Source organism: Channa argus, unplaced genomic scaffold, assembly GCF_033026475.1.
Source record: "Channa argus isolate prfri unplaced genomic scaffold, Channa argus male v1.0 Contig053, whole genome shotgun sequence".
Lineage (NCBI taxonomy): Eukaryota > Metazoa > Chordata > Actinopteri > Anabantiformes > Channidae > Channa > Channa argus.
In genome coordinates, this window is record NW_027125272.1 from 43896 (window position 1) to 60000 (window position 16105).

General features: G+C 41.7%; 6 non-coding genes across 6 annotated transcripts; all 6 read left to right on the forward strand.

Annotated features, from left to right (window-relative positions):
• The first annotated feature begins 745 nt into the window (after nt 1-745).
• On the forward strand, nt 746-818 carry trnar-ccu (transfer RNA arginine (anticodon CCU)). Its single transcript has one exon. It is a non-coding gene; the product is annotated as a tRNA-Arg (tRNA).
• A 1316-nt stretch (nt 819-2134) lies between these two features.
• On the forward strand, nt 2135-2207 carry trnar-ccu (transfer RNA arginine (anticodon CCU)). Its single transcript has one exon. It is a non-coding gene; the product is annotated as a tRNA-Arg (tRNA).
• A 529-nt stretch (nt 2208-2736) lies between these two features.
• trnar-ccu (transfer RNA arginine (anticodon CCU)) lies at nt 2737-2809 on the forward strand. The gene has a single exon. It is a non-coding gene; the product is annotated as a tRNA-Arg (tRNA).
• A 4680-nt stretch (nt 2810-7489) lies between these two features.
• Nucleotides 7490-7562, forward strand: trnar-ccu (transfer RNA arginine (anticodon CCU)). The gene has a single exon. It is a non-coding gene; the product is annotated as a tRNA-Arg (tRNA).
• Nucleotides 7563-10491: 2929 nt separating this feature from the next.
• trnar-ccu (transfer RNA arginine (anticodon CCU)) lies at nt 10492-10564 on the forward strand. Its single transcript has one exon. It is a non-coding gene; the product is annotated as a tRNA-Arg (tRNA).
• Nucleotides 10565-14295: 3731 nt separating this feature from the next.
• On the forward strand, nt 14296-14368 carry trnar-ccu (transfer RNA arginine (anticodon CCU)). The gene has a single exon. It is a non-coding gene; the product is annotated as a tRNA-Arg (tRNA).
• The last annotated feature ends 1737 nt before the right edge of the window (nt 14369-16105 follow it).

Sequence of the window (16105 nt, forward strand, 5' to 3'; positions counted from 1 at the left end):
TCAGATTTGGGAAGCAGACACCCTCTCTACTTTTAATTCTAAGCTTAAAACCTTCCTCTTTAATAAAGCATATAGTTAGTTATAGTTATGCTGCCATAGGCTTAGACTGCTGGGGGACCCACCCCCCAATGCACTGAGCTCCTTTCCTCCTCTTGACCATCTCTCCTCTCACCCCGCAATTCTCACCACTGTATGTCATTAACTCTGTGTGTTCTCTCCCGTAGTTGTCTTTGTCCTCCTCTGTCCCCCTCTCTCTGTCCCTTTCTGCAGGTGTCCCCCGGCTTTGAAGCTGTGTGTCTTCCAGCGTGCAGCTACTGGTCCTACCAATCTGCCCGATGTTTTGTTATTGCTTTTTGTTGCTCTGTTCTTTTCTCTCTCCCCTTTCCACTCACCCCAACCGGTCGAGGCAGATGGCCGTCCACCCTGAGCCTGGTTCTGCTGGAGGTTTCTTCCGTTAAAGGGAGTTTTTCCTCTCCACTGTTGCCTATGGCTTGCTCCAGGGGGAATTGTTGGGTTCTCTTTATATATCTTTATAATCTTGACTTTATTCTGTAAAGTGCCCTGAGATGACTTTGTTGTGAATTGGCGCTATATAAATAAAGTTGAATTGAATTGAACTCACTATATCTACTGCATTTGGGGCCATTATTGTGTTACCCAAAGCCAACATGGCATGTCTCACATTATGCTCTGTATAGGAAGCAACTGTTTGGTGGAAGAACTGATGAGTAAAGGTGATTGAGATGCCCCAGTGGCCTAATGGATAAGGCACTGGCCTCCTAAGCCAGGGATTGTGGGTTAGAGTCCCATCTGGGGTGGTTGACAGCAGAGTGGCGCAGCGGAAGCGTGATGGGCCCATAACTCAGAGGTCAATGGATCGTAACCATACTCTGCTAACTGTGTTTAGCCGCTCTTTCTGGCAGCAGCACCTGTTTGCTGTTCTTGGTTCCCAAACCTGTTTGTAGACAGTGGTTTCTCTTCTAGAGCTAGCAGTGACGACCCGCGCGTGAGCCTGTTTTGGCGGGCTTTTTCAGTTTGCTTGTGTTTTTGTCGTAATTTAACTAAATAGTATTGAGATTTCGATTTCGTTTATGTTACTAATCCCCCCGGCGGATTTGCTCCGTTCTGGGGCGCTTTCATTTTGCCTTTTTCTTTTTTATTTTCTTTTGGTTTTGTTTTTTTGCCGAGTGTTACTCGATTCTCCAAGCTACGTAAAATGGAGAATGGCGGAGAAAGACGAGGTAAATTGACGGAGGACGCTGTGAAAATTGTGGCTCCTACCATGAGATGTCGGGGAGAAACGGCAATGCCAGCCGAAATAGAGAACGGAGCGGGAGGAAGCAAACGCCAGGCCGCGGAGCAGGGAGAGAAGAGAAATGGCGGGCAAGTTCCGGGCTTTTCAATGCAGAGGATTACTTCAGCAAAGAGGACGGAGAAAGGAGTGGATTTGGTCGGAGAGCAGCGGCAGAATAGGTTGGAGATTGATGGCATTTGTGTGGATGGAAAACATCAGGAGGAACGGGCGAGGATGCAGACGGAGATGGGCGGAAGACGGGAGACAATGAAAGAAAAAAGGTACGAAAAAGATTTGACTGTATTGGCAGGAAATTGGGGAGGGTTGCGTCAGGAAGGGCATCCGGCGTAAAAACTGTGCCAAATCAACATGCGGACAATGATCCGCTGTGGCGACCCCGAACCCACGGGATAAGCCGAAAGGAGAGTAGAGTAAAGTGAACCAGATACAGAAAGTACATATTCACCTACTATACAATTCCAGATGCATATCAGCTTGGGAATGCAATTATTGTATATTTCACATTCTTTTCTCTGCTCTTTCAAATGCTTTCCTCCATCTTACTATACTAACTGCTTTTATTGTCATTATTGTGCTACCCAAAGGGTTCGAGTCCAATCTGGGGTACAATGCCAGTTTCATATCAGCATGGCAATCTAGTTTCTACGTGTTTCACATCTTTTTCTTTGCACTTTTAAAAATTTCCCTTCTACTCACTATATCTACTGCATTTGGGGCCATTATTGTGTTACCCAAAGCCAACATGGCATGTCTCACATTATGCTCTGTCTAGGAAGCAACTGTTTGGTGGAAGAACTGATGAGTAAAGGTGTTTGAGAGGCCCCAGTGGCCTAATGGATAAGGCACTGGCCTCCTAAGCCAGGGATTGTGGGTTCAAGTCCCATCTGGGGTGGTTGACAGCAGAGTGGCGCAGCGGAAGCGTGCTGGGCCCATAACCCAGAGGTCGATGGATCGAAACCATCCTCTGCTAACTGTGTTTTGTAAGCTGACTTAGGGCCTTTACAACCTCTTAGTACAGTGAACCAGATACAGAAAGTACATATTCACCTACTATACAATTCCAGATGCATATCAGCTTGGGAATGCAATTATTGTATATTTCACATTCTTTTCTCTGCTCTTTCAAATGCTTTCCTCCATCTTACTATACTAACTGCTTTTATTGTCATTATTGGTCTACCCAAAGGGTTCGAGTCCAATCTGGGGTACAATGCCAGTTTCATATCAGCATGGCAATCTAGTTTCTACGTGTTTCACATCTTTTTCTTTGCACTTTTAAAAATTTCCCTTCTACTCACTATATCTACTGCATTTGGGGCCATTATTGTGTTACCCAAAGCCAACATGGCATGTCTCACATTATGCTCTGTCTAGGAAGCAACTGTTTGGTGGAAGAACTGATGAGTAAAGGTGTTTGAGAGGCCCCAGTGGCCTAATGGATAAGGCACTGGCCTCCTAAGCCAGGGATTGTGGGTTCAAGTCCCATCTGGGGTGGTTGACAGCAGAGTGGCGCAGCGGAAGCGTGCTGGGCCCATAACCCAGAGGTCGATGGATCGAAACCATCCTCTGCTAACTGTGTTTTGTAAGCTGACTTAGGGCCTTTACAACCTTTTAGTAAAGTGAACCAGATACAGAAAGTACATATTCACCTACTGTACAATTCCAGATGCATATCAGCTTGGGAATGCAATTATTCTATATTTCACATTCTTTTCTCTGCTCTTTCAAATGCTTTCCTCCATCTTACTATACTAACTGCTTTTATTGTCATTATTGTGTTACCCAAAGGGTTAGAGTCCCATCTGGGGTGGTTGACAGCAGAGTGGCGCAGCGGAAGCGTGCTGGGCCCATAACCCAGAGGTCGATGGATCGAAACCATCCTCTGCTAACTGTGTTTTGTAAGCTGACTTAGGGCCTTTACAACCTTTTAGTAAAGTGAACCAGATACAGAAAGTACATATTCACCTACTGTACAATTCCAGATGCATATCAGCTTGGGAATGCAATTTTTGTATATTTCACATTCTTTTCTCTGCTCTTTCAAATGCTTTCCTCCATCTTACTATACTAACTGCTTTTATTGTCATTATTGTGCTACCCAAAGGGTTCGAGTCCAATCTGGGGTATAATGCCAGTTTCATATCAGCATGGCAATCTAGTTTCTACGTGTTTCACATCTTTTTCTTTGCACTTTTAAAAATTTCCCTTCTACTCACTATATCTACTGCATTTGGGGCCATTATTGTGTTACCCAAAGCCAACATGGCATGTCTCACATTATGTTCTGTCTAGGAAGCAACTGTTTGGTGGAAGAACTGATGAGTAAAGGTGTTTGAGATGCCCCAGTGGCCTAATGGATAAGGCACTGGCATTGAGTGAGGATTTTTAACTATAAGCTTTATCAAAAAGGAAAGTTTTAAGCCTAGTCTTAAAAGTAGAGAGGGTGTGTGCTCCCCGAATTTGGATTGGAAGCTGGTTCCACAGGAGAGGAGCTTGATAGCTAAAGGCTCTGCCTCCCATTCTACTTTTGCAAACTCTGGGAACCACAAGTAGGCCAGTATTTTGGGATCGAAGTGGTCTAATTGGGCGATACAGGACTATGAGATCTTTTAAATATGATGGAGCTTGACCATTAAGAGCTTTGTATGTAAGGAGGAGGGTTTTGAACTCTATTCTAGATTTTATGGGAAGCCAATGAAGAGAAGCTAGTGAAGGTGAAATATGATCTCTCTTTCCTAATCCAGTCAGCACTCTTGCTGCAGCATTTTGGATTAATTGAAGGCTTTTTAGAGAGTTATTAGGACACCCCAGAAGTAGGGAATTACAGTAGTCCAACCTAGAAGTAACAAATGCATGGACCAGTTTTTCGGCATCAATTTGAGACAGGATGCTTCTAATTTTAGCAATGTTCCGTAGGTGGAAGAAGGCTGTTCTAGACATTTGTCTTTTATGTGACGTAAACGCCAAATCTTGGTCAAAGATAACTCCAAGGTTCCTCACCGTAGCACTAGAGGCCAAAGTTATGTCATCTAGAGTAACTATATTGTTAGACAGCATATTTCTCATGTTTTTAGGCCCAAAGAGGATGATTTCAGTTTTGTCTGAATTTAGAAGTAGGAAATTGTAGGACATCCAGTTCTTTATGTCTTTTAGACATGCTTCAAATTTGACTAATTGGTTAGTATCTTCTGGTTTCACAGATAAATAGAGCTGGGTATCATCTGCATATCAGTGGAAGTTTATGGAATGTTTCCTAATGATTTTGCCTAAAGGTGACATGTAGAGATTAAAAAGTATTGGTCCTAACACAGAGCCCTGTGGAACTCCATAGCTGACTTTGGTGCATAAAGAAGAGTCATCATTAACATGAACAAGTTGGAATCTGTCTGACAGATAAGATTTAAACCAATGTAATGTGGTTCCTTTAATCCCAAATCCATGTTCTAGTCTCTGTAATAAAATGTTGTGGTCAATGGTGTCAAATGCGGCACTAAGGTCTAGTAAGACGAGTACAGACACAAGTCCATTATCTGAAGCCAGGAGAAGATCATTGGAGACTTTTACCAGTGCTGTTTCTGTACTGTGATGAGCTCTAAATCCTGACTGAAAGTCTTCATACAAATTATTCCTGTAAAGGTGATCACATAATTGTTTTGCAACTACTTTTTCAAGGATTTTAGAAATAAACGGGAGATTTGATATTGGTCTATAGTTGGCTAAATCCCCTGGATCAAGACAAGGTTTTTTAAGTAATGGTTTGATTACAGCAACTTTATAGGCCTTTGGTACATAGCCAGTTTCTAAAGATAGGTTAATCAAATCTAATATGAAAGTGTCTATTAAAGGTAGAACATCTTTAAGCAATTTGGTTGGAACACGGTCTAAAAGACATGTTGTTAGTTTTGAGGAGGCGGTAGTTGAACTTAGCTCAGTGAGATCTATGGGTGAAAAGCAGTCTAAGATGGATTGGGGCCTTATTGAGGATTCTATAGCTGTTGTACATGAAGATCTAGCCGTAATATTTGTAGGGAGGATCTGGTGAATCTTTTCCCTAATGGCTACAATTTTACTAGTAAAGAAAGTCATAAAGTCATTGCTGCTCAAAGTTAAGGGAATACTAGGCTCAACAGAACTATGGCTCTTAGTCAGCCTGGCTACAGTGCTGAACAGAAACCGGGGGTTGTTCTTGTTTTCCTCTATTAATGCGGAATAATATGCTGTTCTGGCATCACGGAGAGCTTTTTTGTATGTTTTTAAACTGTTTTTCCAGGCTAACCGGGATTCTTCTAAATTAGTGGAACGCCACTTCCTCTCTAACTTTCGTGTTGTCTGCTTTAAGCTGTGTATTTGTGAATTGTATCATGGAGGTCGGCTCCTCTGATTCACTGCCTTCTATTTCAAAGGGGCAACTGTATCTAGTATGCAGTGAGGCGGCAGAATCGTCAACTAAATAATCAATTTGCACAGGAGTAAGATGGCTACTCACCATAGTATTGACACATGGTGGTGAAAAAGATGAAGAAATAATTTCTTTAAATGTATTCACAGCATTTTCAGATAAACATCTGCTGTAGTGGAATTTTTTCCTAACTGCTGTATAGTCCGTTATTGTAAATTCAAATGTTATTAGAAAATGGTCAGACAGAAGAGAATTATGAGGAAATACTATTAAATTATCAGTTTCAATGCCATATGTAAGGACAAGGTCTAACGTGTGACTAAAACAATGAGTGGGTTTATTTACATTTTGGGAAAAACCAATTGAATCTAATAATGAATTAAACGCAGTGCTCAGACAGTTACTGTCAGCATCTACATGAATGTTAAAGTCACCCACTATAATGACTTTATCTGTACTAAGCACTAAATCAGATAGAAAATCAGAAAATTCAATCAAAAACTCTGAATAAGGGACTGGAGGACGGTACACGATAACAAATAATAGTGGTTTTTGAGTTTTCCAGTTTGGGTGTGAAAGGCTAAGAGTAAGACTCTCAAATGAGGTATAACTATGTTTAGGTCTAGGAATTATTGATAAGCTAGAGTGAAATATTGCTGCTACTCCTCCACCTCGGCCTGTGCATCTAGGAACATGATAATTAATATGACTTTGGGGGGTTGACTCATTTAAACTAACATATTCTTCCTGCTGCAACCACGTTTCAGTGAGACAAAATAAACCAATTTGATGATCATTTATCAAGTCATTTACTAACAAAGATTTAGAAGAGAGAGATCTGATATTTAATAATCCACATTTGAAAGTTTTGGGTTTTGGTTCAGTATGAGCAGTTGTATTACCCAAAGGGTTCGAGTCCAATCTGGTGTGGTTCAAAGCAGAGTGGCGCAGCGGAAGCGTGCAGGGCCCATAACCCAGAGGTCGATGGATCGAAACCATCCTCTGCTAACTGTGTTTTATAAGCTGACTTAGGGCCTTTACAACCTTTTAGTAAAGTGAACCAGATACAGAAAGTACATATTCACCTACTGTACAATTTCAGATACATATCAGCTTGGGAATGCAATTTTTGTATATTTCACATTCTTTTCTCTGCTCTTTCAAATGCTTTCCTCCATCTTACTATACTAACTGCTTTTATTGTCATTATTGTGTTACCCAAAGGGTTCAAGTACCATCTGGGGTGGTTGACAGCAGAGTGGTGCAGCGGAAGCGTGCTGGGCCCATAACCCAGAGGTCGATGGCTCGAAACCATCCTCTGCTAACTGTGTTTTGTAAGCTGACTTAGGGCCTTTACAACCTCTTAGTAAAGTGAACCAGATACAGAAAGTACATATTCACTTACTATACAATTCCAGATGCATATCAGCTTGAGAATGCAATTATTGTATATTTCACATTCTTTTCTCTGCTCTTTCAAATGCTTTCCTCCATCTTACTATACTAACTGCTTTTATTGTCATTATTGTGCTACCCAAAGGGTTCGAGTCCAATCTGGGGTACAATGCCAGTTTCATATCAGCATGGCAATCTAGTTTCTACGTGTTTCACATCTTTTTCTTTGCACTTTTAAAAATTTCCCTTCTACTCACTATATCTACTGCATTTCGGGCCATTATTGTGTTACCCAAAGCCAACATGGCATGTCTCACATTATGCTCTGTATAGGAAGCAACTGTTTGGTGGAAGAACTGATGAGTAAAGGTGTTTGAGATGCCCCAGTGGCCTAATGGATAAGGCACTGGCCTCCTGAGCCAGGGATTGTGGGTTCAAGTCCCATCTGGGGTGGTTGACAGCATAGTGGCGCAGCGGAAGTGTGCTGGGCCCATAACCCAGAGGTCGATGGATTGAAACCATCCTCTGCTAACTGTGTTTTGTAAGCTGACTTAGGGCCTTTACAACTTTTTAGTAAAGTGAACCAGATACAGAATGTACATATTCACCTACTGTACAATTCCAGATGCATATCAGCTTGGGAATGCAATTTTTGTATATTTCACATTCTTTTCTCTGCTCTTTCAAATGCTTTCCTCCATCTTACTATACTAACTGCTTTTATTGTCATTATTATGTTATCCAAATGGTTAGAGTCCAATCTAGTGTGGTTGAAAGTAGAGTGGCACAGCCGAAGTGTGATGGGCCCATAACCCAGAGGTCAGTGGATCAAAACCATCCTTTGCTAACTGTGTTTTGTAAGCTGACTTAGGGCCTTTACAACCTTTTAGTAAAGTGAACCAGATACAGAAAGTACATATTCACCTACTGTACAATTTCAGATGCATATCATCTTGGGAATGCAATTTTTGTATATTTCAAATTCCTTTCTCTCCTTTTTTAAATGGTTTCCTCCATCTTACTATACTAACTGCTTTTATTGTCATTATTGTGTTACCCAAAGGGTTCGAGTCCAATCTGGGGTACAATGCCAGTTTCATATCAGCATTGGAAACTAGTTTATACGTGTTTCACATCTTTTTCTTTGCACTTTTAAAAATTTCCCTTCTACTCACTATATCTACTGCATTTGGGGCCATTATTGTGTTACCCAAAGCCAACATGGCATGTCTCACATTATGCTCTGTATAGGAAGCAACTGTTTGGTGGAAGAACTGATGAGTAAAGGTGTTTGTGATGCCCCAGTGGCCTAATGGATAATGCACTGGCCTCCTAAGCCAGGGATTGTGGGTTCGAGTCCCATCTGGGGTGGTTAACAGCAGAGTGGCGCAGCGGAAGCGTGCTGGGCCCATAACCCAGAGGTCGATGGATCGAAACCATCCTCTGCTAACTGTGTTTTGTAAGCTGACTTAGGGCCTTTACAACCTTTTAGTAAAGTGAACCAGATACAGAAAGTACATATTCACCTACTGTACAATTTCAGATGCATATCATCTTGGGAATGCAATTTTTGTATATTTCAAATTCCTTTCTCTCCTTTTTTAAATGGTTTCCTCCATCTTACTATACTAACTGCTTTTATTGTCATTATTGTGTTACCCAAAGGGTTTGAGTCCAATCTGGGGTACAATGCCAGTTTCATATCAGCATTGGAAACTAGTTTATACGTGTTTCACATCTTTTTCTTTGCACTTTTAAAAATTTCCCTTCTACTCACTATATCTACTGCATTTGGGGCCATTATTGTGTTACCCAAAGCCAACATGGCATGTCTCACATTATGCTCTGTATAGGAAGCAACTGTTTGGTGGAAGAACTGATGAGTAAAGGTGTTTGTGATGCCCCAGTGGCCTAATGGATAATGCATTGGCCTCCTAAGCCAGGGATTGTGGGTTCGAGTCCCATCTGGGGTGGTTAACAGCAGAGTGGCGCAGCGGAAGCGTGCTGGGCCCATAACCCAGAGGTCGATGGATCGAAACCATCCTCTGCTAACTGTGTTTTGTAAGCTGACTTAGGGCCATTAAAACCTTTTAGTAAAGTGAACCAGATACAGAAAGTACATATTCACCTACTGTACAATTCCAGATGCATATCATGTTGGGAATGCAATTTTTGTATATTTCACATTCCTTTCTCTGCTCTTTTAAATGCTTTCCTCCATCTTACTATACTAACTGCTTTTATTGTGCGTGCTGGGCCCATAACCCAGAGGTCGATGGATCGAAACCATCTTCTGCTAACTGTGTTTTGTAAGCTGACTTAAGGCCTTTGCAACCTTTTAATAAAGTGAACCAGATACACAAAATATATATTCACCTACTATACAATTCCAGATGCATATCAGCTTGGGAATGCAATTATTGTATATTTCACATTCTTTTCTCTGCTCTTTCAAATGCTTTCCTCCATCTTACTATAGTAACTGCTTTTATTGTCATTATTATATAACCCAAAGGGTTCGAGTCCAATCTGGTGTGGTTCAAAGCAGAGTGGCGCAGCGGAAGCGTGCCGGGCCCATAACCCAGAGGTCGATGGATCGAAACCATCCTCTGCTAATTGTGTTTTGTAAGGTGATTTAGGGCCTTTACAACGTCTTACTAAAGTGAACCATATACAGACAGTACATATTCATCTACTGTACAATTCCAGATGCATATCAGCTTGGGAATGCAATTTTTGTATATTTCACATTTATTTCTCTGCTCTTTCAAATGCTTTCCTCCATCTTACTATACTAACTGCTTTTATTGTCATTATTGTGTTACCCAAAGGGTACGAGTCCCACCTGGAGTAGTTGACAGCAGAGTGGCGCAGCGGAAGCGTGCTGGGCCCATAACCCAGAGGTCGATGGATTGAAACCATCCTCTGCTAACTGTGTTTTGTAAGCTGACTTAGGGCCTTTACAACCTTTTAGTAAAGTGAACCAGATACAGAAAGTACATATTCACCTACTGTACAATTCCAGATGCATATCATCTTGGGAATGCAAATTTTGTATATTTCAAATTCCTTTCTCTGCTCTTTTAAATGGTTTCTTCCATCTTACTATACTAACTGCTTTTATTGTCATTATTGTGTTACCCAAAGGGTTCGAGTCCAATCTGGGGTACAATGCCAGTTTCATATCAGCATTGGAAACTAGTTTCTACGTGTTTCACATCTTTTTCTTTGCACTTTTAAAAATGTCCCTTCTACTCACTATATCTACTGCATTTGGGGCCATTATTGTGTTACCCAAAGCCAACATGGCATGTCTCACATTATGCTCTGTATAGGAAGCATCTGTTTGTTGGAAGAACTGATGAGTAAAGGTGTTTGTGATGCCCCAGTGGCCTAATGGATAGGGCACTGGCCTCCTAAGCCAGGGATTGTGGGTTCCAGTCCCATCTGGGGTGGTTAAAAGCAGAGTGGTTGAAAACAGAATGGCGCAACGGAAGTGTGATGGGCCCATAACCCAAAGTTTGATGGATCGAAACCATCCGCTGCTAACTGTGTTTTGTAAGGTGATTTAGGGCCTTTACAACGTCTTAGTAAAATGAACCAGATACAGACAGTACATATTCACCTACTGTAATATTCCAGATGCATATCAGCTTGGGAATGCAATTTTTGTATATTTCACATTCTTTTCTCTGCTCTTTTAAATGCTTTCCTCCATCTTACTATACTAACTGCTTTTATTGTCATTATTGTGTTACACAAAGGGTTCGAGTCCAATCTGGGGTACAATGCCAGTTTCATATCAGCATGGCAATCTAGTTTCTACGTGTTTCACATCTTTTTCTTTGCACTTTTAAAAATATCCCTTCCACTGTTATGCTGATGATACCCAGCTATATTTATCTATGGAACCAGATGAAAATAATCAGTTAATAAAGCTTCAAGCATGCCTACAAGACATAAAGGCCTGGATGTCCCACAATTTTTTACTTTTAAACTCAGACAAAACTGAAGTCATAGTATTTGGGCCCAAAAATCTCAGAGATATGATGTCCAACCATATTGTTACACTAGATGGCATAAGCCTGGCCTCCAGTACTACTGCAAGGAACCTTGGAGTTATGTTTGATCAGGATCTGTCCTTTAACTCACATTAAAAACAAATCTCTAGAACAGCCTTCTTCCACCTACGGAACATTGCCAAAATTAGGAGCATCCTGTCTCAAAGTGATGCCGAAAAACTGGTCCATGCATTTGTTACCTCTAGGTTGGACTACTGTAATTCCCTACTTTCAGGATGCCCCAGTAACTCCCTAAAGAGCCTGCAATTAATCCAAAATGCTGCAGCAAGAGTGCTGACTGGAACTAGCAAGAGAGATCATATTTCACCTTCACTAGCTTCTCTCCATTGGCTTCCAATTAAATGTAGAATAGAATTTAAAACCCTGCTTCTTACATATAAAGCTCTGAATGGTCAGGCTCCATCATATTTAGAAGACCTCATAGCACCATATCATCCCAGTAGACCACTTCGCTCTCAGAATGCAGGCCTACTTGTGGTTCCCAGAATTTCCAAAAGTAGAATGGGAGGTAGAGCCTTTAGCTATCAAGCTCCTCTCTTGTGGAACCAGCTCCCAGTTCAGATTCGGGAAGCAGACACCCTCTCTACTTTTAAGTCTAGGCTTAAAACCTTCCTTTTTAATAAAGCATATTGTTAGTTATAGTTATGCTGCCATAGGCTTAGACTGCTGGGGGACCCACCCCCCAATGCACTGAGCTCCTTTCCTCCTCTTGACCATCTCTCCTCTCCTCTCATCCCGCAATTGTCACCACTGTATGTCATTAACTCTGTGTGTTCTCTCCCGTAGTTGTCTTTGTCCTCCTCTGTCCCCTTCTCTCTGTCCCTTTCTGCAGGTGTCCCCCGGCTTTGAAGCTGTGTGTCTTCCAGCGTGAAGCTACTGGTCCTACCAATCTGCCCAAGTTTTGTTGTTGCTTTTTGTTGCTCTGTTCTTTTCCCTCTCCCCTTTCCACTCACCCCTACCGGTCGAGGCAGATGGCCGTCCACCCTGAGCCTGGTTCTGCTGGAGGTTTCTTCCGTTAAAGGGAGTTTTTCCTCTCCACTGTTGCCTATGGCTTGCTCCAGGGGGAATTGTTGGGTTCTATTTATATATCTTTTTAATCTTGACTTTATTCTGTAAAGTGCCCTGAGATGACTTTGTTGTGAATTGGCACTATATAAATAAAGTTGAATTGAATTGAACTTACTATATCTACTGCATTTGGGGCCATTATTGTGTTACCCAAAGCCAACATGGCATGTCTCACATTATGCTCTGTATAGGAAGCAACTGTTTGGTGGAAGAACTGATGAGTAAAGGTGTTTGTGATGCCCCAGTGGCCTAATGGATAATGCACTGGCCTCCTAAGCCAGGGATTGTGGGTTCGAGTCCCATCTGGGGTGGTTAACAGCAGAGTGGCGCAGCGGAAGCGTGCTGGGCCCATAACCCAGAGGTCGATGGATCGAAACCATCCTCTGCTAACTGTGTTTTATAAGCTGACTTAGGGCCATTAAAACCTTTTAGTAAAGTGAACCAGATACAGAAAGTACATATTCACCTACTGTACAATTCCAGATGCATATCATCTTGGGAATGCAATTTTTGTATATTTCACATTCCTTTCTCTGCTCTTTTAAATGCTTTCCTCCATCTTACTATACTAACTGCTTTTATTGTGCGTGCTGGGCCCATAACCCAGAGGTCGATGGATCGAAACCATCTTCTGCTAACTGTGTTTTGTAAGCTGACTTAAGGCCTTTACAACCTTTTAGTAAAGTGAACCAGATACAGAAAATATATATTCACCTACTATACAATTCCAGATGCATATCAGCTTGGGAATGCAATTATTGTATATTTCACATTCTTTTCTCTGCTCTTTCAAATGCTTTCCTCCATCTTACTATAGTAACTGCTTTTATTGTCATTATTGTATAACCCAAAGGGTTCGAGTCCAATCTGGTGTGGTTCAAAGCAGAGTGGCGCAGCGGAAGCGTGCCGGGCCCATAACCCAGAGGTCGATGGATCGAAACCATCCTCTGCTAATTGTGTTTTGTAAGGTGATTTAGGGCCTTTACAACGTCTTACTAAAGTGAACCATATACAGACAGTACATATTCATCTACTGTACAATTCCAGATGCATATCAGCTTGGGAATGCAATTTTTGTATATTTCACATTCTTTTCTCTGCTCTTTCAAATGCTTTCCTCCATCTTACTATACTAACTGCTTTTATTGTCATTATTGTGTTACCCAAAGGGTACGAGTCCCACCTGGGGTGGTTGACAGCAGAGTGGCGCAGCGGAAGCGTGCTGGGCCCATAACCCAGAGGTCGATGGATTGAAACCATCCTTTGCTAACTGTGTTTTGTAAGCTGACTTAGGGCCTTTACAACCTTTTAGTAAAGTAAACCAGATACAGAAAGTACATATTCACCTACTGTACAATTCCAGATGCATATCATCTTGGGAATGCAATTTTTGTATATTTCACATTCCTTTCTCTGCTCTTTTAAATGCTTTCCTCCATCTTACTTTACTAACTGCTTTAATTGTCATTATTATGTTACCCAAAGGGTTAGAGTCCAATCTGGCGTGGTTGAAAGCAGAGTTGCGCAGCGGAAGTGTGATGGGCCCATTAAGCAGAGGTCGATGGCTCGAAACCATCCTCTGCTAACTGTGTTTTGTAAGCTGACTTAGGGCCTTTACAACCTTTTAGTAAAGTGAACCAGATACAGAAAGTACATATTCACCTACTGTACAATTCCAGATGCATATCATCTTGGGAATGCAAATTTTGTATATTTCAAATTCCTTTCTCTGCTCTTTTAAATGGTTTCTTCCATCTTACTATACTAACTGCTTTTATTGTCATTATTGTGTTACCCAAAGGGTTCGAGTCCAATCTGGGGTACAATGCCAGTTTCATATCAGCATTGGAAACTAGTTTCTACGTGTTTCACATCTTTTTCTTTGCACTTTTAAAAATGTCCCTTCTACTCACTATATCTACTGCATTTGGGGCCATTATTGTGTTACCCAAAGCCAACATGGCATGTCTCACATTATGCTCTGTATAGGAAGCATCTGTTTGTTGGAAGAACTGATGAGTAAAGGTGTTTGTGATGCCCCAGTGGCCTAATGGATAGGGCACTGGCCTCCTAAGCCAGGGATTGTGGGTTCAAGTCCCATCTGGGGTGGTTAAAAGCAGAGTGGTTGAAAACAGAATGGCGCAACGGAAGTGTGATGGGCCCATAACCCAAAGTTTGATGGATCGAAACCATCCGCTGCTAACTGTGTTTTGTAAGGTGATTTAGGGCCTTTACAACGTCTTAGTAAAATGAACCAGATACAGACAGTACATATTCACCTACTGTAATATTCCAGATGCATATCAGCTTGGGAATGCAATTTTTGTATATTTCACATTCTTTTCTCTGCTCTTTTAAATGCTTTCCTCCATCTTACTATACTAACTGCTTTTATTGTCATTATTGTGTTACACAAAGGGTTCGAGTCCAATCTGGGGTACAATGCCAGTTTCATATCAGCATGGCAATCTAGTTTCTACGTGTTTCACATCTTTTTCTTTGCACTTTTAAAAATATCCCTTCCACTGTTATGCTGATGATACCCAGCTATATTTATCTATGGAACCAGATGAAAATAATCAGTTAATAAAGCTTCAAGCATGCCTACAAGACATAAAGGCCTGGATGTCCCACAATTTTTTACTTTTAAACTCAGACAAAACTGAAGTCATAGTATTTGGGCCCAAAAATCTCAGAGATATGATGTCCAACCATATTGTTAAACTAGATGGCATAAGCCTGGCCTCCAGTACTACTGCAAGGAACCTTGGAGTTATGTTTGATCAGGATCTGTCCTTTAACTCACATTAAAAACAAATCTCTAGAACAGCCTTCTTCCACCTACGGAACATTGCCAAAATTAGGAGCATCCTGTCTCAAAGTGATGCCGAAAAACTGGTCCATGCATTTGTTACCTCTAGGTTGGACTACTGTAATTCCCTACTTTCAGGATGCCCCAGTAACTCCCTAAAGAGCCTGCAATTAATCCAAAATGCTGCAGCAAGAGTGCTGACTGGAACTAGCAAGAGAGATCATATTTCACCTTCACTAGCTTCTCTCCATTGGCTTCCAATTAAATGTAGAATAGAATTTAAAACCCTGCTTCTTACATATAAAGCTCTGAATGGTCAGGCTCCATCATATTTAGAAGACCTCATAGCACCATATCATCCCAGTAGACCACTTCGCTCTCAGAATGCAGGCCTACTTGTGGTTCCCAGAATTTCCAAAAGTAGAATGGGAGGTAGAGCCTTTAGCTATCAAGCTCCTCTCTTGTGGAACCAGCTCCCAGTTCAGATTCGGGAAGCAGACAGCCTCTCTACTTTTAAGTCTAGGCTTAAAACCTTCCTTTTTAATAAAGCATATTGTTATTTATAGTTATGCTGCCATAGGCTTAGACTGCTGGGGGACCCACCCCCCAATGCACTGAGCTCCTTTCCTCCTCTTGACCATCTCTCCTCTCCTCTCATCCCGCAATTGTCACCACTGTATGTCATTAACTCTGTGTGTTCTCTCCCGTAGTTGTCTTTGTCCTCCTCTGTCCCCTTCTCTCTGTCCCTTTCTGCAGGTGTCCCCCGGCTTTGAAGCTGTGTGTCTTCCAGCGTGAAGCTACTGGTCCTACCAATCTGCCCAAGTTTTGTTGTTGCTTTTTGTTGCTCTGTTCTTTTCCCTCTCCCCTTTCCACTCACCCCTACCGGTCGAGGCAGATGGCCGTCCACCCTGAGCCTGGTTCTGCTGGAGGTTTCTTCCGTTAAAGGGAGTTTTTCCTCTCCACTGTTGCCTATGGCTTGCTCCAGGGGGAATTGTTGGGTTCTATTTATATATCTTTTTAATCTTGACTTTATT